This window comes from Gopherus evgoodei, chromosome 11 (assembly GCF_007399415.2).
Source record: "Gopherus evgoodei ecotype Sinaloan lineage chromosome 11, rGopEvg1_v1.p, whole genome shotgun sequence".
Lineage (NCBI taxonomy): Eukaryota > Metazoa > Chordata > Testudines > Testudinidae > Gopherus > Gopherus evgoodei.
The window spans coordinates 5,849,177-5,871,712 of record NC_044332.1 but is presented as its reverse complement, the minus strand read 5'-3'; the positions used below and the strand labels follow the sequence as shown (position 1 = coordinate 5,871,712).

The 22,536-nt window shown below is 45.2% G+C and overlaps 1 long non-coding RNA gene across 3 annotated transcripts in view; it reads left to right on the top strand.

Annotated features, from left to right (window-relative positions):
* Positions 1-22,536, top strand: part of LOC115660067 — a 77,127-nt gene that overhangs the window by 41,119 nt on the left and 13,472 nt on the right. The window contains exons 4-5 of one of the 3 annotated variants that reach the window (XR_004002725.1): positions 7,032-7,984; positions 13,650-13,722. The exons of 1 other annotated variant lie outside the window; for it this stretch is intronic. This is a non-coding gene — a long non-coding RNA (uncharacterized LOC115660067). Of the gene's footprint in view, positions 1-7,031; positions 7,985-13,649; positions 13,723-22,536 lie in introns of those variants that run through there. One more of the 3 variants, XR_004002724.1, reaches the window with a different exon arrangement.

Genomic DNA, 22,536 nt, shown 5'->3' with positions numbered 1-22,536 from the left:
AAGTCAACAGGCATTTTTCCCATTGACTTCAAGAGGCTTTGGATCTGAGCACCACTTGCCATCTGCAGATTCTGAGTCCTGACCCCACTTCCTTCTCCCACAGAATAAAGGGGAGGAAATTCTGCAAGTAGAAGCTCATCAAAAAGCCCCAGCATGGGAAAAATCTGCAGAAAGAGAAGCATGTAGCCTAGCAATATGAAAATAGAACACACCAACTTCGATCTTCCCTCACATATTTTTCAGTGCAAGTTCTCAGTCACTAAGTAAATCAGGCATCCTCTGACCCAAGAAGCCAAAGCCATTGTCAAACTCATTTTGCCAAGATACAATCTGAAAACAGTATCTTTAGCTTTCTCAGTAAACTGGTAGAAGCATTACTTCCCATTCCAAACTAGAACACAGTCATGTGGGGAGACTAGAATGCTGATGTATCCTGCTAAACATAAGGGTTGAAAATCTCAACCAAGATTCCTTACCAGGAGAAATCAGTTGAAGTTCAGGTGATGAATCGTTGGCCAGATTTTTCCTTGTGTGCACATTTCAATGATAATATGAGTGACACTGAATAACAGTGAAGCCAGTATCCTCAGGAAGTGACCTGAGTGCTGAACAGAAATTGACTTTTAATTCCAAACAGTTATTTGGTGCCCATCATCAGGGTGTCTGAGTCCGAACTTTTCAGAAGGGCCTAAGGGAGTTCACAGAATCGTAGAATATCAGAGTTGGAAGGGACCTCAGGAGGTCATCTAGTCCAAGCCCCTGCTCAAAGCAGGACCAATCCACAACAAAATCATCCCAGCCAGGGCTTTGTCAAGCTGGGCTGTAAAAAACCTTTGAGGATGGAGATTCCACGACCTCCCTAGGTAACCCATTCCAGTGCTTCACCCCCTCCTAGTGAAAAAGATTTTCCTAATACCCAACCTAAACCTCCCCCACTGCAACTTGAGACCATTACTCCTTGTTCTGTCATCAAGTACCACTGAGAACAGTCTAGATCCATCCTCTTTGGAACCCCTTTCAGGTAGTTGAAAGCAGCTATCAAATCCCCCCTCATTCTTCTCTTCTGCAGACTAAATAAGCCCAGTTCCCTCAGCCTCTCCTCATAAGTCATATGCTTCAGCCCCCAAATCTTTTTTGTTGCCCTCTGCTGGACTCGTTCCAATTTTTCCACATCCTTCTTGCAGTGTGGGACCCAAAACTGGAAACAGTACTCCAGAGGAGGCCTCACCAATGCCAAATAGAGGGGAATGAACATGTCCCTCGATCTGCTGGCAATGCTCCTACTTATACAGCCCAAAATGCTGTTAGTCTTCTTGGCAACAAGGGCACACTGTTGACTCATATCCAGCTTCTCATCCACTGTAAACCCTAGGTCCTTCTCTGCAGAACTGCTTCCTAGCCACTCGGTTCCTAGTCTGTAGCAGTACATGGGATTCTTCCATCTTAAGTGCAAGACTCTGCACTTGTCCTTGTTGAACTCATCAGATTTCTTTTGGCCTAATCCTCTAATTTGTCTAGGTCCCTCTGTATCCTATCCCTACCCTCCAGCATATCTACCACTCCTCCCAGTTTGAATGAGTTGGTCATTCAGTTCTCATTGGCCTTTGTAAAAGTCTTGTCCTGGATTCCTCCATCAAGCCTGGTCTTTATGATCTTGAGAGGAGATTAAACCCCATGTTCCCTTGCTGCCTGGTTATAAATCATCTAGAAACCAGGATATAGTCATATGGGAAGGCTTTGGCAAAGTGGTGCATCATGCATCTCTTTCTAGAAGTGACCAGGTTGGTGCTTTATTTTCTTTTGCAGGTACCACATTCCAGAGGCATAAAGCCAATAGTAAATGCAGCACAAAGACAGTTGGCCTCTTTAAAGTGACCACGGCAAGATAGTGAATACCAGAGCAGGTGTCCTAACACCCCTCCCACCCGAGTGAAGAAAGGAACCCAGACAGACAGATTTGTGACAGCCTACATCCGCAAGGGTGACTAGCGATGTTAGGTACCCAGTCTGAAACCTTGAAGAAGCTTCATTCTCAGAAGGCGTGTGCTCTCTATTGTCTGAAAATCCCCTTGTCAGGGGAATTACATTCAGACACTGAGGCATCCAAAGCCACTAGTCATTTTTGAAAATTTAGGCCTATGCCTCTTAAAGCAATGCACATCTGGCAAGAGCAAAACAGATGCACTACCAAATAAAAAAATGCCTTCGACCTGAATGCTGGAATAAGACACAGAGGAACACAGTAATTGGGACACATGGTGAAAGGATTTAGGCATAAGTATTTACAGGAAAATGCAACCAGCAACACAAAAATCACACCCATTGGTAAGCTGCCTGCCATGAGGAATCAAACAGCACCACAAATCAGAACTGCCCATGCTGTGCTGAGTTCTCTCTGAACTCCCTGACAACCTGCAAAGCCAAACCAAATGAATATGGTTTGATCTCATGGAAGAAATTTCAAGACTCAATGGCAGAAATGACTCATCTCTTAATACACTTATCCTATACACTTATCCAATACATTTATCCTATTCCAGAGCAGTTCACAGGAGCCCAGCCATGCTCTCTCTCTCTCTGTCATGAACTTTCCATAGAGATGCACAGAACTCGAACAGTGCTTTGAATTGTAATCAAAATGTAACCCTTGAGTTCTTTGGAAACCGGTTATTACTGTATTAATATGTGGCTTGGCCTTTCATTTCTGGAAACCTAGGTTCAAATTCTGCTTCAGGTCCCAAGCTTGTGGGGATTGCTTGTAGATCTTCATCCACCTCACAAAGCCAAGCTACAACTCAAACTAACAGGCAGGCTCTGCTGAATGAAACAGCATAGCAGAGATGCTGAAACGCAGAGCGAGGGATGACATGTTAGGGAAGCTTGGGCAGTGCCTGGCTTTAAGCAATTGCAGTCAGACCTTGAGAAATACTTAACTCACTCAGAGTAGGGTTCCCAAGCAGGACAGCACAGCATTACATGAAAACCAGTATTGGCAGCTGCCCGGAGAGCTCTGGAAAATGGAGTTCTTTATTTATCCACAAAATGAATGGAGAACAGGCGGAGCAACACCAGCTTCCCTGTACATCCCTGCTATGGTGACCAGATGTCCTGATTCTATAGGAACAGTCCCAATATTTGGGCCTTTGTCTTATGTAGGCTCCTATTACCCCTCTACCCTCCTCCCGATTTTTCACACTTGCTGTCTGGTCACCCTAGTCCCTGCCAACACGCCTCACTCTTCTGGCCAGGCTACAGCAGGGGAATGGATTTATATGGGACTTCTCACTGGAGTAAGGAGAGCTGGATTTAGCCTTTAAGTCATACAGAAAGCAGAGACCTTTCCCCTCTATAAACAAGGACCCCAAGTTATAGAGAATTTCAGCTCCGTCTGCATTTAGCCACAACGCACTATAAATAAATCAAGGGACAAGCCTGTTCCACTGAAGTCCCAAAGAGCCCTACACATGGTCGTAGCAATAGAGGAGAGTTCAAAGGAGGGAGCTGTCTCTCTCCTACTTCCTGCCAAAGGGGAAGATCTGTATGTCAAGGGCCCCTTTCACATATGGATTTGGGGGACACCATCTGGCTGCGGATTGGGGCACAATGCTGCAACCATAGTTCACAGGTGTTGGGTCTACTGAAGTCTCTGAATCATAAAAGTCTAACAAGTAAGGATTTGAAGGATAGGTCCTTTAACGGAGAAAAAAAGGCCAATTTAAAGAGAGACAAGCTGTCTAGACATCTTCTCTCTGTTCTCTTCAGTTGTATTTTCACCAGCTATATCCCCTGGAATGAACACTAATAATAAGCAATGATGTAGCAACAAGGGACTCAATCACTGGCAGTGAAAGTGAATGCCTTGAATAGCACAAAGCTGCACTATTCTTAAGAATGACTCTTCCCCAAATACAGTAAGACCAGATCACCGTGCCCTCCAGCTCCACAGTCTGACCCCTCCACATTGATAAGAGCTGTCAGACACTATCTGCTTTTGTCAGACATTCATCTCATGCCTCGGGGACTCCTTTACTTCCTGCAAATCTGGCAAAACAAGTCCTACTGCGTACAGATTTATATGAAAATACATCAAGTTCTTTCCCCTTCTCCCGACACACACGCACACAAAAGATTCCAATTCACAAGTGTGTATGATCAATTCTGCATGAAGATTCACAAAAGAAAATCCATTGTGTGATAGAGGCATTTGCTGCAGGAGTTTGAACTGACTCTAAGTTGCAAAAATACTAAAGTAAGCAAACAATTTAATGTTACCTACTCCTGCTTTTATGGGAACATGAGAACCTCAGCTTTTGGGTCCCTAGCCTTCAAGTTTGCAGAAAAGCACTGCTTGAAGATGGCATGACACAGAAAGGTTCAAAAACTAAAAGACAGAAAATAAAAGAAATAAAACCCGAAGACTTTTAGCCAGAATCATGATTTTGAACACTTGGTCTTACTAATATTGATAATTTAATAAAAAGAGGCTAATTCTCCATTTTCGCTCCCCATATGTGAGTCTCATACCTGTAAGTAAGAACGGATGCACTATCACTGTGCTAATTAATAAAGAACGCTAGACAAACTAACTCATAAACTGCCTTCTTACAAAGATTAATCCCAGCTTCCCATTTAAAAGTGATCAGTCAAGCAGCTCATATCACTTGCCACAAAAGCCCTGGGACCTTATGCTAGAGAGAATCTTGCGATGATCTGTGAGATCATTTTGATGCTTAGACTGAAGGCACATAAACCGAGCTCTGGAAAAATTACAGGAGTGTACAAAGAGACACCAAAGATCTCCATATTGATGATGCATGACTAGAAGAATAGTAAGAGGAAGAGAATGATAATAGGAGAGATAAATCATAATATACTTGCCATAATTTAAGGGGGTAGAAGGGCAGCAGTATGGGAAGTTAAATAACCTGCCACATTTACAATGCTGCATCTGATTTCTGTGGAGAATGGGATACTTTGCTATTGTACAAAGGTTTGTGTAAAAGAGGGCTGTATAAGATCACCCTGCTTTTACTGAATATTAGTGGAAGAAATTTCCATTTTTCAAGAGTGATGGAAGCAGGCAACAGGATGGCGCAGGATTGGTAACAGGCTAGGAAGCCTTTTGCCATTAGGAAGCTTATTTGTTCAAATCTAGACCAGTTAAACAGTGCCTGGACATGGATGTTACCTCACTGCTGTTTTTACTCTGAGAAAGTTACTATTGGATATGGTGATATTTTAAAGCAAAAAATCCAAAACATTTCATATCGATTTAAATCCAGTATGAGACTATTTCAGAAAACGCTAAACCCTACCGTGTAAGTGGCTTTAATATGTATACTTGCATATTTAGGTCCCACTCCTGCAAACACATATGCACATGTGTTGAGTTTGTAGCACTGGGGACCCAAAATTCTCTTTCCGTATTCCATATATCTTCTGCCCCTTAAGGTAAACGGATGAAATATATTCCCCAAGCAGATAAAATACCTGCTGCAGTCAAAGGGAGCATTATCCAGGAAAAAATCACAGTATCTGTACTTACACACAAAGATTAAACCAAGGCCCTTCAGCTGGAAATTTTGCTCATACAAATTTTTCAGTAGAATATTGCTCTCCAGTAGCCATTCTGTGCCCAATTTCTTCCTGGCTGGGCCCTTCACAGCTCCATCTTATTCTTCTTGGTGCCTGAAGTCTTTTCATGACTTTTCATGGTGCTTGAAGTCTAGATCTGAACCTTCAGAACCACTTGACGTGTATGGACTCTCTCTCTCTCTCTCTCTCTCTCTCTCTCTCTCTCTCACACACATTAGGTATTTCTACAGCATCTAGCATGATGAGGCCCTGGTTTCTGTTGGAGCCTCTAGGCACATCTGTCATAAGTATTAAAAAAAACAGCTCATTGGACGGAAGAACTTTATCTTTATCTAAAGGTTTTAGAGCTGAGTCCAGGCCGCTTAGTTCAGATCCAGATCTTGAAGTTGAAGTGTGCTCAGAGCTAGCCTTGGGTTTGAGCTCATTTCCAGTGGATCCGTTTGTCAGTACAGAAGAGCCAACAGATTGCATTCTGAAGATGCTCGAGGGCTTCGTTACCCACTTCTATAAACATGGATTTGTTTGGGTTTTTTTTAAAATGCCATAGTTCAAACAGGAATTCATTCAGAGAAGTCCTATGGCCTCTGAGATCAGGCTACATGATCAGTGGTTCCTTCTGGCTTTATAATCTATGAACTTGAGAAAGCCAAGAGCGGAGAGTACAGGTGGAAGGAAGCAGAAGATACAACAGACGACAAGATCATGAGGCAAATGACACCTCCCCACTCCAAACTCTCCAGCCCCTGTTCTTAGAGCCCTTAGCAGATGTATTTTGTTGTTGCTGAAATCCCCAGAACTCTTTAAGAAGCCTAGATACATGAGAGAAGTAGCACACAAGTGTCCGTCAAGGGGAAAACAAAACAAGAAAGAAGGAGGAAACAGTGAGATGTAGACCACCATTGGTGGGCCCTTGAATAGGGGCACCGTGCTTGACTCACTGTGACTTTGAACAAAACCGGAGTCATACAGCTATTTGTCAAGTGTAAAAATGCACCAAAGCTGTGAGAACTTGGCCCTTCTGTATAAATGTGTCAAGGACTTTCTGTGGGGCTGAGCTGAGACCCCCTGATGGATTGTTGTACTATAAGTGCACCATTGTCCAAGGTAATAAAGAGACATCTGGTCAGTTCTCTTTCTGAAAGAATATTCTGGCTCAAATAGAATCACATGATCAATTCCACGTATTATGCACAGACTAGACTGCCCTTATTTCCACAGCATTTCCAGTACTGATCTGTTATTCACTAGTTGTCACGTACAGCTCCTGTGCTTTCCAAATCCAGCTTCCAATCTGCCCTCAAAGTGCTTTTATCCAGACATTAGGTTCTTCAGTAGTCACACATCCAGCCAGAGTTGTCAGTGGCCCCACTGAATTTTTTCCTTGAGTGTCTTAAAGACAGTAATTTCCCTTTAAAAGAGTATTTATATTTTTACAGAACAAACACATGCTGCCCTGTTTGGAGAAGAGGTAATAGACTAATGTCAGTTACTTGCAAGAAGACGCTTCCCCAGATGAAGTGCATAACAGCTAACAAAAGCATTCAGATGAACAGTGTAAAAATGACACAAGACATTGTAAAAACCCAAGGATTGGGCTTCCTGAGAAGTCAGTTGACCACTTCAGAACTGAATTCTTTGCTACCATGTGCAGAATGCAGCATCCTGGGTTCATAAACGGAATATCCCGCCTTTCTTCATGGAGGAGTCAGAGCCTGGAATCTCTGCATTTGTAACGAGGAGTCGCAGTATGGGAACGTTTTCTCTCTTCAGTCCTTGTATGGTCTCCATTGCCAGAGCATCTGAACGTTTCACGGTCTAATGGATTTATCCACACAACACCCCACACGGAGCAAAGAAATACGATTAACCCCATTTGACTGATGGTGAACTGAGCATCGAGTTGTGGCGGAGCAGGGTCTTATACCCATGCCTCTGGCTAGTGCACTAACTACTGGGCTATCCTTCCTCTGAGAACCCACCTAATAAACATGCATCTAAGAGAGCCTGAAATGATGATTTAGATGCTTACAGACAAGACCACAAAATAATTCAAACGGATAAAGGCAGCTCATTGAGAGGAACAAGTAGCCTTCGTTATAACAGAGCTTTTGACCAGCAAAACTTCAGGTTTCCGAAGACCCACAGGCGTGGCCCTCCAGATGGCACAGTGCATTTGGAGCAGCCCATGTTCATTGCCTCAGGTTAATGTTCCAAGCTGGCAGGAGCTAGGAGTGCTTCACTTCGCTCTGGGGAAGGAAGTTTTTCGTCTCTGAGCTCTGGTGATGTCAGTGGCTGACTCAAGGAGCTGTATTGTTGGGCTCAGGTCTCTGGCAGGCACCTCATCGAGCGCTCCTGAGCTAGGGGCAGTGTCGCGGACTCAGGACCAGAGGTACTGGGAAGTTTCCTGAGTGGGGAGAAATGCCAGAGTGATTCAGGGGAAAGGAGTGGGCAGGGCCGGCTCTAGGTTTTTTTTTGCCGCCTCAAGCAAAAAAAATTTTGGCTGACCCCCAGCCCTGGGCTCTCACCTCCCACACCAGTCCCCCCCCTTCACCCCCATGTTGCCCCAGCCCTGGCTCCCCCACACCAGTGCTGAATCCACCCACTCCTCCCTCGCCTCCAGCCGGTCCAGCGCTGGCAGGGTTGGGATAAGCAGCGGGGTTCCCAGGCTGCGCCTCAGCCCACAGTCCCTCCAGCCAGGGCTCCCGCCTTCAGAACTAGCTGGGACCTGGGAGAGCAGAGCCGGGGGACCGCCCCAGCTGGGGGCTAAGGAGCCAGGGCAAGGTAGCCCCAGAGGGTGTAAAGCCCTGGAGAGTAGGGCGCGGGCCCCACACAGCAGCACCCCACCCTCTATGGCCCCTGTCATAAACAGATAGTTAAAAGTTAATGTCTCTTTAACCTGTAAAGGGTTAAGAAGCTCAGTGAACCTGGCTGACACCTGACCAGAGGACCAATCGAGGGACAAGACACTTTCAAATCTCGGTGGAGGGAAGTCTTTGTTTGTGCTGTTTGTGTTGTTCGTTGTTCGCTCTTGGGGCTAAGAGGGGCTAGACGTGCAACCAGGTCTTTCTCCAATCTTTCTGAAACAGTCTCTCATGTTCAAAATAGTAAGTACTAGCTAGAAAAGGCAGATTAGTCTTATGGTTGTTTTCTTAACTTGTGAATGTGTATTTTGCTGGAAGAATTTTTACCTCTGTTTGCTATAACTTGTATCTTAGGCTAAGTGGGAGGGAGTCCCTCTAGTCTATATAAGCTGAAGACCCTGCAAACATTTTCCATCCTGGTTTTACAGAGATAATTTTTACTTTTTCTTTCTTTAATTAAAAGCTTTCTTTTTTAAGAACCTGATTGATTTTTTTCCTTGTTTAAGACCCAAGGGGACTGGGTCTAAACTCACCAGGGGATTGGTGGGGGGAAAGGAGGTGAGGGGAAGGTTAATTCCTCTCTGTTTTAAGATCCAAGGAGTTTGGATCAGTGTAGCCTCTCAGGGTAACCCAGGGACGGGAAAGTCTGGGACGGGGAAGGAGGGGGAATGATTTATTTCTCCTTGTTTTAAGACCCAAGGGGTTTGGGTCCTGGGTCCCCCAGGGAAGGTTTTGGGGGACAGGGAGTGTACCAGACATTCAAATTTCTGGTTGGTGGCAGCACTATCAGATCTAAGCTAGGAATTAAGCTTAGAAGGGTACATGCAGGTCCCCACTTTTTAGAAGCTAAAGTTCAAAGTGGGAAAAATACCTTGACAGCCCCGCTGCTGCTGCTGCTTCTGGCCACCCTGCCACAGTCCCTGGGCAGCTCGGGCCACTTTTCCCAGCCCTGGCTGTGGCTCAGCTGCCCTGGAGCACCTGCAAGCGGCTCTGTGCACCCCGCAGGGTGGCCCCCAGCCCGAGTGTCCCCCCACTCAGAGCCTGCCCGGTCCAGCCACAAGGTGCGGGCGCTGCTCCCCCGTGACACGAACTGCAGTGGCCCCAGGGCACCCCCACGCAAAACGCCCCAAAGCAAAAGAAAAAGAAAAAAAAGATGGCCTAAATGCCGCCCCTGAAAATGTGCTGTCCCAAGCATGTGCTTGGTTTGCTGAAAGAAGAGCAGGAGTACTTGTGGTACCTTAGAGACTAACAAATTTATCTGATCATAAGCTTTCGTGGGCTACAGTCCACTTCTTCGGATGCATAGAATGGAACATATGACTAGAGTAGGCCTTGGGAGTGGGACGGGGAAAGATGTCTGGGCATTTTAGCCATGTGCCAGTGCAAGCATGATCCCACGATGGCAAATAAAACAGGCAGCTCTTTGTCATCCAGCTTCTCTCCCTGTGTGCACAGCAGGCCTGAGTGCAGCCAGCAGTGGACCGGCCTATGCACTCAGGCACTCCAGTCTTTGCTCTGCTGTCAGGGCAATGAGCTCAGCTGTGAAAGCACTAACAGCCCGCACTATAGAGCCATTTAATAGACCTTCCATGGTTAGTGTATACCCCCCTCGATGCGTGAAGGAATGCGGGGAGCAAAGAAAACAGGAGGAGCAAAAAATACCAAGAAAAATTTTTTTTAATTACATAGAAGACAAAAAGACCAATGTAAATAAATAGAGGAAAAACAGATAAAGTGATCAAATGGACCTGAGCTAGCCAAAAAACACCAATTAATTTTTGTGGGAAATTTAAAAAAAAATATTGGGAGTCTCTAGAATTTCAAATGAAGAGCTCCATTTTTGGTAAAAAGTTCTCTCTTCCTATTTTATTACTGTAATCCCCACCCTCGTGTAACATGTCTGTCTTCTCTCAGCTTGTCAAACTGCATTATTCTATTGGTACATCAGTTATCTTTTTGTACTTTTCCTTATGAAAGATGAATAAAGAGAAACATCACAATCCCTTCCCATCCCCAAATGAAGATTTTTACTAAAAAAGTTTAAACCAGAAAATTTTGCTCCACATGCATTTGTTTGGACCAAAAACATATTGTTTACTTAAAACAAAAAAATCTTCCAAAAAATTTTGCTGCTCTAAAGCAGACACCCGTATGCCAGGAGATGGCATAGGAGGTTAATGATAAAGAACAGTCCATCCACTAATACACAGATCCGCTAGGAATTATTTTGGGGCAGTTCTCTGGTCTGTGTTATACAGTAGATCAGACTAAATTATCACAATGGTTCCTTCTGGCTTTGAAATCTAAGAACCTATGAAAGTAGCAAAGTAGAAGTATGCTGACCAGGGGTGGGGGGTAATAGAAGCCTGTATAAGAAAACGCCTCAAATATTAGGACTGTCCCTATAAAATCGGGACATCTGGTCACCCTAAGTAGAAGGGCTACAAGCAGGAATGGCGCCAGGGTTTTTGGCCCCCTAGGCGGGGGTCCATCTGCGTTCCCGGCAATTCTGCGGCACGGGGGTCCTTCTGTGCTCCCAGTCTTCAGGGCACTTCGGCGACGGGTCCCGGAGTGAGTGAAGGACCCACTGCAGAATTCCCACTGCCGACCCAGAGCACGGAAGTACTGCCCGCCGCTGAATTACCGCCAAGGGCAGCAAAATGCCACCCTCCCAAATCCTGGTGCCCTAGGCGACCGCCTAGGTCACCTAAATGGAAGCACCGGCCCTGGCTACAAGATAGGGTGCAAACTGCTGAGGAAAGGGAAAGGAAAGAAAATTATGGCAATCCCCAATGAGCCAGGAGGGAAGACGTTTTAGCCACTAATCACTGTTTGAAAGGCTTTCCTCTGAAAAGAGCCATCTGCCATATTGAAGTTGGCAAGACCAGGTGGGTGAGGTAAATCTTTTATTGAACCAACATCTGTTGGTGAGAGACAAGCTTTCAAGCCACAGAGCTCTTCTTCAAGTCTGGGAAAGGTACTTCCATCGTCACAGCTAAATGCACCATGGAACAGATTGTTTAACATAAGTAGTTAACACATATTCTAAGGGACCATTCTAGGTACAGAGGCCCGTTAACACCTCTGCAGTCATAGGAAAAAAAGGGGTGTTAGTGGGTAAAGACATTATACTAAGCCATAAATCCAGGCTCTTTGTTCAGCCCGTGATTTTTAGTGTCTAGCAGAGTTATGAATTCAAGCTCCCAGGCTCGTCCTTTGAAGGTGCTGTGCAGGTTTCCTTTGAGGACGAGGACTGAGAGGTCAGATATGGAGTGACGAGCATAGTGTTTGGTTTCATCCACATAGTTATTATTGGGGCATTTAGTGCACTGGGTGAGGCACACCACATGTTGTGGTAGGCACATGTAGGATCCCTGGATCTTGAAAGGTGTGTTGTGAGGGGTGTTGATCATTGTAGCAGGGGAGATATGTCTGCAGTTTCCCATCTGTTCTGGCAGGTTCTGGTGCCACTTTGATTTGTGTCTTGTTCTGTGGGGAGCTTCTGATGATGAACTTTGAGAGGCTGGAGAGTTTGTTTGAAGGCCAGAAGTGGAGGGTCAGGAAAGATTATGGGTTTTAGTTATATGATGATACCCTGTATGGGTTCCAGTGTGGGGCAGTAGGTGACAACTAGGAGTGTGTAGTTGGAGGGGGGTGGTTATTTCTGTTTTGGGAGGAGAGATAGCTCAGTGGTTTGAGCATTGGCCTGCTAAACCCAGCATTATGAGCTCAATCCTTGAGGGGGGCCACTTAGGGATCTGGGGCAAAAATCAGTACTTGGTCCTGCTAGTGAAGGCAGGGGGCTGGACTCAATGACCTTTCAAGGTCCCTCCCAGTTCTAGGAGATATATATAATAGGAGATATACCTATGTATTGAACCAGGTTCTCTCCAGATATTTGAGTGGCCCATTCCATGAGCTACTTTTCTTGTGGAGTGTCCTTGTTTGGTGAAGGCAGTTTTGAGCATAAGGTGAATACCCTGGACTTTTTACTGTGAGCATATTCTGTGGTATCTACAGCCTGGCATTCAGATAACAGATTTCCTGATGTATTTTGAGTGGTTACTGGATCTATGAAAGTAAGTGCAGTCATCTGTGGGTTTTGTTGTATATGGTTATCTGTAGAGTTCCATTGTCGAAGTCAATAGTGGTGTCCAGGAAGTTGATGTTAGTGTGGGAGTGTTCCAGAGAGAGTTTAATGGATGGGTGGTGGTTGTTGAAATTGTAGTGGAAATCTATGAGGGAGTTTAAGCTGTCTTAAAGGATGAGGATGAAAATATCATTAATTTATCTCACATATATCATTGGTTTTGAGGTGCATTTGTCCAGAAATTCTTCTTCGAAGGTAGCCCACAAAGAGACTGGGATATTGAGGACCCATCCAATTACCCACAGCTGTTCCCATGGTTTGGGGAAAGTGTTTGTAGTTAAATGTAAGATTGTTAAAGGTCAGGATGAAATGGCTGAGTTTGGCAATGTGTTTGGGCTTGGTATCTGAGGGTTGTTCGTTGACTTGTAAATATTTGAGGCAGACAGTGATGCCTTCATTTTGAGGGATGTTGGTGTATAGGGAAGCGACATCCACGGTGGCGAAGATGGTATTCTGAAGGAGGTTATTAATGTTGCAAAGTTTGTGGAAGAAGTCAATTGTGTAGTGGGGGTGTTTTTGTGTTGGATGGCGATCATCAGATTTTTTAATATACTTGTTTTGGATTTTTTGCATGATTTCCAAGTGAAATTCCTCATTTTTTTTTCCTCCAGTATGTAGGAGTATGTGATGATTTCTTGTTTGGGGTGATTCCTTCTGGAGTATGAGAGGTGCAGCAAGGGGTTCCTCAGTTTCTTTGAAGCCCATCTACAGAACTGTTCAGAGTATTTGGAGTTGTATGTAGTGGTCAGAGGGTTATAGACAGTGAGATTTGAAGAAGAGCTCTGTGTGGCTTGAAAGCTTTTCTCGCTCACCAAAGAGAATTTGGTCCAGTAAAAGATATTACCTCACAGTGACAGAATATATCCCTGTATTTACATCCTACAGTAATAATCTTTGTACAAAGTATACCTTGAAAGATATGATCACAAAATTCATAATTTGCTGGTCAGTATTGTCCTGGTAAAGTATATGTGGCAACTTTGTATGTGAAGTTATAAGATTCCTCTGTGTGGTGTTATTAACACATGTTCTAAACCCCACAGCTCTGCCCAAACAGAAGTTGGCTAACTGATGTGTCCTAAACAAAGGATTGTGTGCTCAAGCAGGAAGGGAAAACAAAAGAAGAAGATCAAACAAATGAAAAAAAGAACCCAGCAACCAGCAGGGAACATCCTTCCACATAGACTCTGTCCCCTTGTTCTCAGCTAGAAACGTTTTTCATGGGGGAACTGAAACTATAAAAAGGAGGAACAAACCCTCTAAGGAACCCCTTTCTCTCTCGCTGCCTATTGCATTTACTGCACCTGAAGAGACAAAGGAAGTGTTCTTTTGACTGAGGGAGGGTCCTGACACGAGAGTTCGGTCTGTAATCTGCTGGATCACGTGGTGAAAAACTTTGCTTAAATCTCATATAGAGTTTGTTAAGTTAGGCATGAGTGAGCATTTTATGTTTGTTTTTCTTGTAACCATTTCTGACTTGTGTCTCATTACTGGTATTCATTAAAAACAATAAAACGAGTTAGATTTTAGCTGATCCAGTGTGTTGAAGTTGAAGTGTCTGGGTAACTCCATTTGGGGTAACAAGGAATAACAGACTCAGTTTATTTGTATTGTCCAGGAGAGGGCTGGGCCGTACAGGACATATGTTTCCAGGGGGAAAGCTGAGACTGGGAGTGTGGTGGGGTCACCCTGGGCTAAGCTTAAAAGCTGATAAGAGCCAAGGTGTGTCTGGCTGGCTACAAACACACAGAGACACAGCTGGGAGTGACTTACATGCTGGAGGCCGTTTGTGAGCAGCAAAGCAGTGGAAAAGGCACCCCAGGTTAGAGGGCAGGGGTGATACAGCTACTCATTAGTCTGGATTGTGTCTTAGTATGTCACACTCACCCATCTCGTCTCTCCAATATTCTGGGCCGACACAGCTATTTTGGGACCGACTGCATACTGAGGTTGCCCATTTCAGCATGCTCTTTGCCGGCTGTGAGGAAGACGGGTGGTTTTGCTCTGTTTTTAGAGTCATTTCAACCTTAACATTGCCACACACGAACTTCCCAAGAAGTACCATGTTCCAGCCAACTCCCTTCTCTTTTATGCTGTTAACCATTAGCCTAACATCAGCTCTGACTTCATTCTGCAGACAGGAAAAGCTACACCCAATTAGAATGCGGCAAGTCTAAACTGCAACAATTTAACATGCATGACCACTGTTGTTTGGGCTGCATAACAGAGAGAGGCAGATTCCTGAAGTAACACAAATGTACAACGTCACAGCCTTTGAGGCGAACACAGACCAGCCTGTGCTTCAAAGGGTCTGTTCTGTACTGTTTTGTTGTTGGCAGACTTTCAAAAAGGGAAAGTGCAATCTTAAAACAGCACAACCGTGCTCTGGGAGAGAGGAGATAAATTTGCTAAGAATGTGTGAGGGTGATAAATTGTACCCTGGGTAAAGCAGCTGAAACGTTCATCACTGCAAGCACAAAAACTATTCTGAACCACTACAGTTTTATCAGAGAAATGAAAACTGTTTGGTTTGGGTTTTTTTAAAACTCTTTCGTAAAGGACGAGGCAGGTTCTGGAATTTGTAGCTCGTGACAGATAATCAGGGTGTTTTAATGTTAACGGCAAGAATGATCTGTCCCATGTCAGGGCTCTTTAGCCCTGGCCAGAAAGCACCCCATGAACTTCTGGATTTGTAAGGGAACAGAGTCTGACCGTGCAAGTGGACGAGGTGATCGCTTTTAGTGCTGAGAATTGAGCATCCTAGCACAGCCTGAGGGACTGGGAGGGGCGGAGTACAGGACATATGTGCATGCTAGATAGCTTGAGCAGGCAGATAACTGCTGGTGACGCTCATAGAATCAACTAGCAGAGGGAGGGGAAAGCTTATTGGCATCTAACTCTGCCAGGTTCCTCATTTGTTTCAAACCTGGGGGCCACTCATCAGCCAACAAAATAGTTTCAGGTTCCTGAAACCATCAGTCTTTTGGTGCGGGGGGCGGGGTTTGCTTGCAGCTGCTGAGATGGAAGCCGCCATGGGAATGGAGACCTTTGTTTGCAGCTGCCAGGCTTATGGGTGGAATCTTTCACCCATAAGTGGAGGGAAACAAGTGCTCAATTCCCTCCCCCCGCGCACATCCCCATCAATGTTAAAGAGTTCCAGCGCCCTCCTGGAATTTAGTGGTGCACACGCAGCAGCACGATATTAGTGACATGAACACAACACAGATGCAAAATGGGTCAGACCATCGCCTCGCATCTTGTGTAACCATTGACGCCAGAGCAAGGTCACTGTGAGTCGGTGCCAACTCTGATCTGCCAGCATGCGGCACAGATGCTAGTCCTCAGCTTGTTTGCAGGAGATTTCTATGTTTGTTCAGTTAGCTCCTCCCTCTCATTTTCCCTGTCATTCCTTCCAAATGTTCCCATCTTTTCCTTCTCATTCCTGTCCCGGTCAGTCCATGGGTCCCAGTGCAGAAATCCCCCACAGGACTACACTAGAAGTTGCACTGGCTTCACCAGTGGGAATGAACTTGCATTCTGGCCTCCCAGGGAAAGGCTTTGGGGCCTGGTGAATTGGGTACAGACAGCAAGAGGAGCCAAGTCAAAGGTGTCTCAGGGAAAACCAATATGGACAGCCCACTATGCCCACAGACGTCTTTCCCTTCTACACTGCTACCTGGGCCCCACCATGACAGGAAGGTTCCACTAGGAGCACTGACAGGATCCTCTCTCTGAGGGATGTAAGTGCCTCACTGGGGAGATACTGTTGCCTGCATTCAAGAGCACAGACTTCAGACTGGACATTGGCCATGTCCTGAGGGCCCCATGCCACAAAGAGATCTTCCCACATCCAATAACTCCCATCCTACAAATCTCAAGCCACCCGGTGGGCCTGGAGCAGAGGTTCTATGGGATTCCGGGGGGGTGGGAAGTACAGCTGATCCGAGGATGACAATGTGATTTCACTGCAATTTTGGAATCTTTGAACATTGTTTTTGTTCCACATTGGAATGAAACCAATAGCTTTCAAGAACATTTGTGAGAACAGAGTTGGGTCAGCATGGGTCCATTTCTGGAGCAGAACCCGAGTGTCTCAATGCAAGAAGGCAGGTGTGTGCATGTACTGATGATTACGGCACTGCCCTGGGAAATGAGAGACCCAGATTCAAGCCACTGCTCTGCCTGATTCAGAGCAGAGTTTTTCCTCACAGATCACAGACTTCAACCTGGGTCTCCTGCATCCCAGCCTAGGGCTCTAACTTCCAGTCTCCAGAGTGTGAGAGTCGTGTCTCCTCCTTCACCTTCAACAGAAGTGTTCCAATTAGCTGTAGTGCCACAGATCATCTGCTGATCCTCTGCAGCACACAGGAGATCATTGGAGTCCTTTTGGTCACTATCCCCCATATATATTTCTCCCTCTCTCTCTCTACTCACCCGCCATGGAGAGCTGGACACATTTTATCCCCCTTGCTTCAAATCAGCCCCAATCTCACCGTTAAATTGAATTCTGCACTCGTTTGTAAGAGATAAGGATCTGGAAACTGTCACGGAGGTTGTCAGGGCCAGTGACCCCACATCCTTTTAATCATATTTGGTAGGAAATTGGCCCCAGTGTGATGCAGTAAAGTTACAGTTTCACTTGACAGAGCCTGTGACTAAGAGTGTAATAAAATAAACCCCAAAGAGAAGCTGGCTTGCTGTCATTAAAGTGAATGGTAGCAGAGACTATGAATCGCCCCAGGCATGGCTCCTACTTCCAATCCTCAAAACCTCCTCCTAGGGCTCACAGATGGATCATCAGCTACACATGTGCCATAAACACAGCAGCAGCTCAGTGACTTCCCTGCAATATAACAATACAGCAGGCCCCCGCCATTGGGTTCAGGGCTTCTATAACTCTGCCAGAGCTCAAACAGAGCTGCCACAGAAAAGCTTTTAGAGAAAGGAAGGGGGAAGTCATCAGTGCGTCACAACTGCTGTTTGTTTCAAGCTCTAAGGGCAGACAAGAGTAAGAGTGGGCCAAGCCACAAGATCTGGATCCAGATTTCCAGCACCGTAGAGTTAAGATCACAAGTTCCAGTTTGGGCTTACTCCTAATAATTAGGGCCAAAAACATTCCCTGTGTAGGCTTTCTACAGACAGAGAGCAGCAGACTCCATGCGAAGGGGCTTGTGGGACTTACTACTGATTGTGTCCATCAGAGTTTGCCCCTAGTAGGGCAAGAAAAGATTTCAAGCCGTGGAGTTTGACAGCCCCCAGACCCTAGAGACCCAATGTACAGAGCTGCATGGTAGCTGAGCTGTGCCTCGCAGAGCATTATCACCAACCATAGCAAAGAGGCAGAATACAGAGGAACTGAGATGAAGCTGCTCTATTTAAAAAAAAAACAACACAGTGGTTATTACTTCTATAGACATTAGATTGCACAGAACTATCGTCCACAAAGTACCCAGTAATCACACCCTAAAGCCAGTCTATATACACCTAGAATCTGCCAAGTAGGAGGCTCCTTCCTACCTGTATGTCCCCTTTCAGAGCTTACCACCTAGCATTCTTCCCAGCACAGCAACCACCATCTCCTTCCTCAGCAGCATCTTGCCTATCAGTGACAGAAGACTAGTGCCTGCCTTATAAAGAGCCCAAGCTCCTCCCATTCCCAACATGCTTTGCTAAAGGAGATTGACAGCTAGCGCCCCTTCCTTGACTCTTTCCTTGTGCTGTAGCAACACCCTGATTCCCCTCTCCAGAGACAGATACACTTCCCAGGGCCTGCTTCCTGGCCTTTATCCTGAAACCAAACAGTCCCAGCCTGGGGTCTAATGGTGCCCTGACCCATGCTTCTCTGAGGGCTCCATCCTTCAGGGCCTGATACGAACAAACATGTCTTTCACCTAATTCTTGTCAACTGTTTCCCCCATCACAGGCTCCCATTGTAGCTTGCCTTCTGAATGGCCTGATCTACCTCAGTGTCTTCATTACCAGTTGCCCTCAGACATGCTTCACATCACAACAGGGGAACTAGGCTGAGTTGGTGCTGACAGATTCTCTATGTATTTTTTGCCTAAGCCCATCAGAGTGGTATCTGACTGCTTGGCTGGGGCCTGAGGATAAGGATGGTGCTGTCACCTCCAGCCCCCACCCTTGGAGCCTCATGGAGCACATGGAGAGATCCATCCTTCAGATCCATCTGACTACAGAACCATCAGAGAACATTTGGCTGAAGGTGACCACCAGAAGCAAAGTGCATGGCCTTATGAGTAGCAAACCAGTAGCTTGGGAAATATGCTGATATTTCCCTTTCAGTATTAAAGTCTGCAAGTAGTACTGCTAAAACGGGCCCTTTTACATTGACTTGACTGTATCTGGCCCAGATCTGCATGCTGTTGAATCAACAAAGGGCACCAGGACAATGTGGTCTGAGCAACAGGAAGGCAAAAAGGAACAATGCACCCAAAATGGTTTCATACACGACCACCGAACAACCACAAACAGTGCGGAAATTCATCCCCGTCTGCCACACAGCATCTGAGCACACTCTACATTTTACACCATGTTTAGTTTTCCGAGCTGGATAATTAAATGTGACGGGATCCGGCGGTTCTGGTGAGTAAACCAGGAGGACAGGCTGTCTGACTGGAGTCAGCGCACACAGGAGGTATTCATGGAAATCACTCATTACAATATTTTCTATTTCAGTTCCCTTTAATCAGGCACAAGAGCTGGGTTCTGCTTGGGGAGTGATGACATTACTCTGCCGTCTTTCAAGGGAGCAGGGAAAAGAAAGAAAGGCTCATGAATAATAACGCATTCGTTTACTGAACTGTCACTTATTTCATGGGCTTCCTGAAAAGAATCCGGCATGCTGCTGAAAGCCCTTGCGCCAGTACTGAGCTGTGCATGAATGGTACTCAGCACAGACAAAAGGATTCGTTGGTGGTCAGCACCTCTGAAAATCAGGCCATACAGCTCCAGCCAAACATGTCCCACACTTTGATTTTTTCATTATCAGTCTATTTTTCTGTGTCATAAAATATTAGGGTTGGAGGGGACCTCAGGAGGTTATCTAGTCCCACCCCCTGCTCAAATCAGGAGCAACACCAACTAAATCATCCCAGCCAGAGATTTGTCAAGCCGAGCATTAAAAACCTCTAAGGAAGGAGATTCTACCACCTCCCTAGGGAACCCATTCCAGTGCTTCACCACCCCTCTAGTGAAATAGTTTTTCCTAATATCCAGCCTAAACCTCCCCCACTGCAACTTGAATAGTAGAAAGACACTTAGCATCTAATAGTTTCCGCTCTCTCAGCATCCAGTCTGCATGCTCCCGAGGCCCCATCTCTGCAGCACCATGATTGACCCTGGGATTTGGCCAAATTCAAGCAGACAGGAAAGCTGGAGTAGTGGTTAGGGACTGGGACTCAGAAGACCCAGGGTTATTTCCTAGTGTTACCACTGGCATAGCAATCCGTCTCTCTTGCCATCCTTTGTCTGTCCTGGCTATTTAAATTGTAAGCGCTTCGGGGCAGGGATGGCTTGTGCTTTGGTATTTGTATAGCAGCCAGACAATGGGGCTCTGATTGCAACAATAAATGGGTTAAAATAAGGGTCTACTTCCAGCAGATGTCATTTTTCATCCTCTCCCTTTCCTAACACCCATTCTGCACGCCTGCTGTCCCATCCCCTGTTCTCACTTGGTCCGGTGCTTCTTTCTGCCCACTTAGAACACCTCTTTCCTTGTTCAGCCTTCTAATGTTATCTGGTAACAAAGGTACATCAAGGTCACAATGCCTTTGGGAGGAACATATTATTCCTTCTCAGGCTGAGCCTTGGAAGCCAGCTGGCAAGTCAGACTGATTTCTCTGATGAACTAAGGAATCAGGGGGGAGGGATAGCTCAGTGGCTTATGCGTTGGCCTGCTAAACCCAGCATTGTAAATTCAATCCTTAAGGGAGGCATTTAGGGGTCTGGGGATTGGTCCTGCTTTAAGCAGGCAGTTGGACTAGATGACCCCTTGAGGTCCCTTCCAGCCCTGATATTCTATGTAACTGACACAATGGGCAAAAAACAAGTTCAAATCCCACTTTTCAGAGCATGAATGTAGAAATATCCAGTGCCTGCATCCCAGATCAGACTAAATTGACATTCTGGTTTTCATCATCTCAGACTGCATGTAAATATGACATAGAAGCTAATTAGAGGTTATAGCTTAATGCTTCTAAAAACAAGGATCACAACCTGGGAGAACCAACTCTTGATTCTATACCTGTGAGATTGGTGCCTTCTGATTGTCCTCTACGTACCTTAGGTACTGATATAGTCGCATCACCATAGCATCAGAGTGCCTCACAATCCTCAATATATGTAGTCTCATAACAACCCATTATTATTCCCATTTTACAGATGGAGAGCTGTGGCATAGAAGTCTGTCATTTGCCCAAGGTCATACAAAAAGTCTGTGGAGAAGTCGGGCATTGAATGCAGGTCTCTGGATAGTGTTCTAACCACTGGATCATCCTTCCTCTCTATGGTATAATTCTCTCTAGTGTTTCTTGTACCATAGAGACAGAATTGAGTTCTGGTTGGGAAAAGCAGAAGGTTTTTCGGAGGACAGGGAAAACAGGAAGAAGTGGTGGGGGAGAGAAAATCCCCCAATGTACAATTTTTGGTTTTCATTTAAAAAATTTTCAGAAAAATTTTATCCAAAACTTTTCAAAACTTGCAGCACAAAATACCATTTTTCAACCAGCTCCAGTAATAACCCTCTCATTGCCTAGGCAGGCATACTCTTCAGCCATCACTTTGCTTTAATCATTGCTGTTCTTTAGACTGCAACGAGGAACAGGTCTGGAGCAATGTCACATCCACTTCTCTGCTATGTGTTTGAGATCTGATGATTATACTGTATGAAATGATATGCCGATTTTCATGGCAGACCTAATGTCTGTCAGCTGTTCCAGGGAGCCCTGTGAATTGCATTTCATGAGGCTATCCTCACAAACACCATTGCAAATAAATAACTTGGAAGCTGAAGCCTGGCCATATTCTAATGCACCCTGGGTGTCTGAAAACATAGTTTTGTTTTTTTACCCGCTAAACCAAGGAGTCAAAATATCAGCGCTACACCATATCAGCAAGAATCAAATGATTTTCTGAAGAATGAGTGGAAAAGCTTCTCTTTTTTTTCCTATTCCGTTTGAGAAACCATATCAAGATAACATGCAAAGTTAACAGTCACATAATGCACAGGGCAGATCTTAAATCCTGCTATTCAGATCTTTCATCTGGTATTCATTAGATATTAATTATATTAAGCTGTAGGAGGTTAGGAAAGGACATAGTCACTGGAGACATAAGGGCATTAAAATACATGCTACCTGCATCCACCATCAGGACAATGTCATTCATGAAAGTAATATGACTTCACCAGCAGAGCAGCATTGCTGGTGAGGAAATGCCATTTGCGCAAGGGTGTCATCTACTAGAAATACTGTTTTACAAACTGCCATCGCAAATACTGAGGCAGCTCCCAAAGTCCCTGGAAATGTTTATTTGTCAGCTGCAGACTGCTTGGCGCTATCACTGAAAACACCTCTATTTTACCACAAATTGCAATGGGCGAAATTCATCCCTGGGGTATCACCACTGAAGTCAATGGCGTTAGCCCCAGAGATAAATTTCTCTTAAGATGTTTGGTTTTCTAGTTACTGGGGTCTCCTGGTAACTGTCTTCATGCTAGTAGTAAAGAGCTCAAGTTTGCTGAAAGCCAGGAAGGTTTCCCCAACTTTCTGGTGGGAATACTGCATAGAAATGTACCATTATCATTTCCAGCTGCTAATGCTCTCAAAGAATGTCCATAGGGGAATCAGCTGTAGTTTGCTTAATTAAACTCAATCATCTAAACCACAGTAGAACACCAGTAATACTAAGATC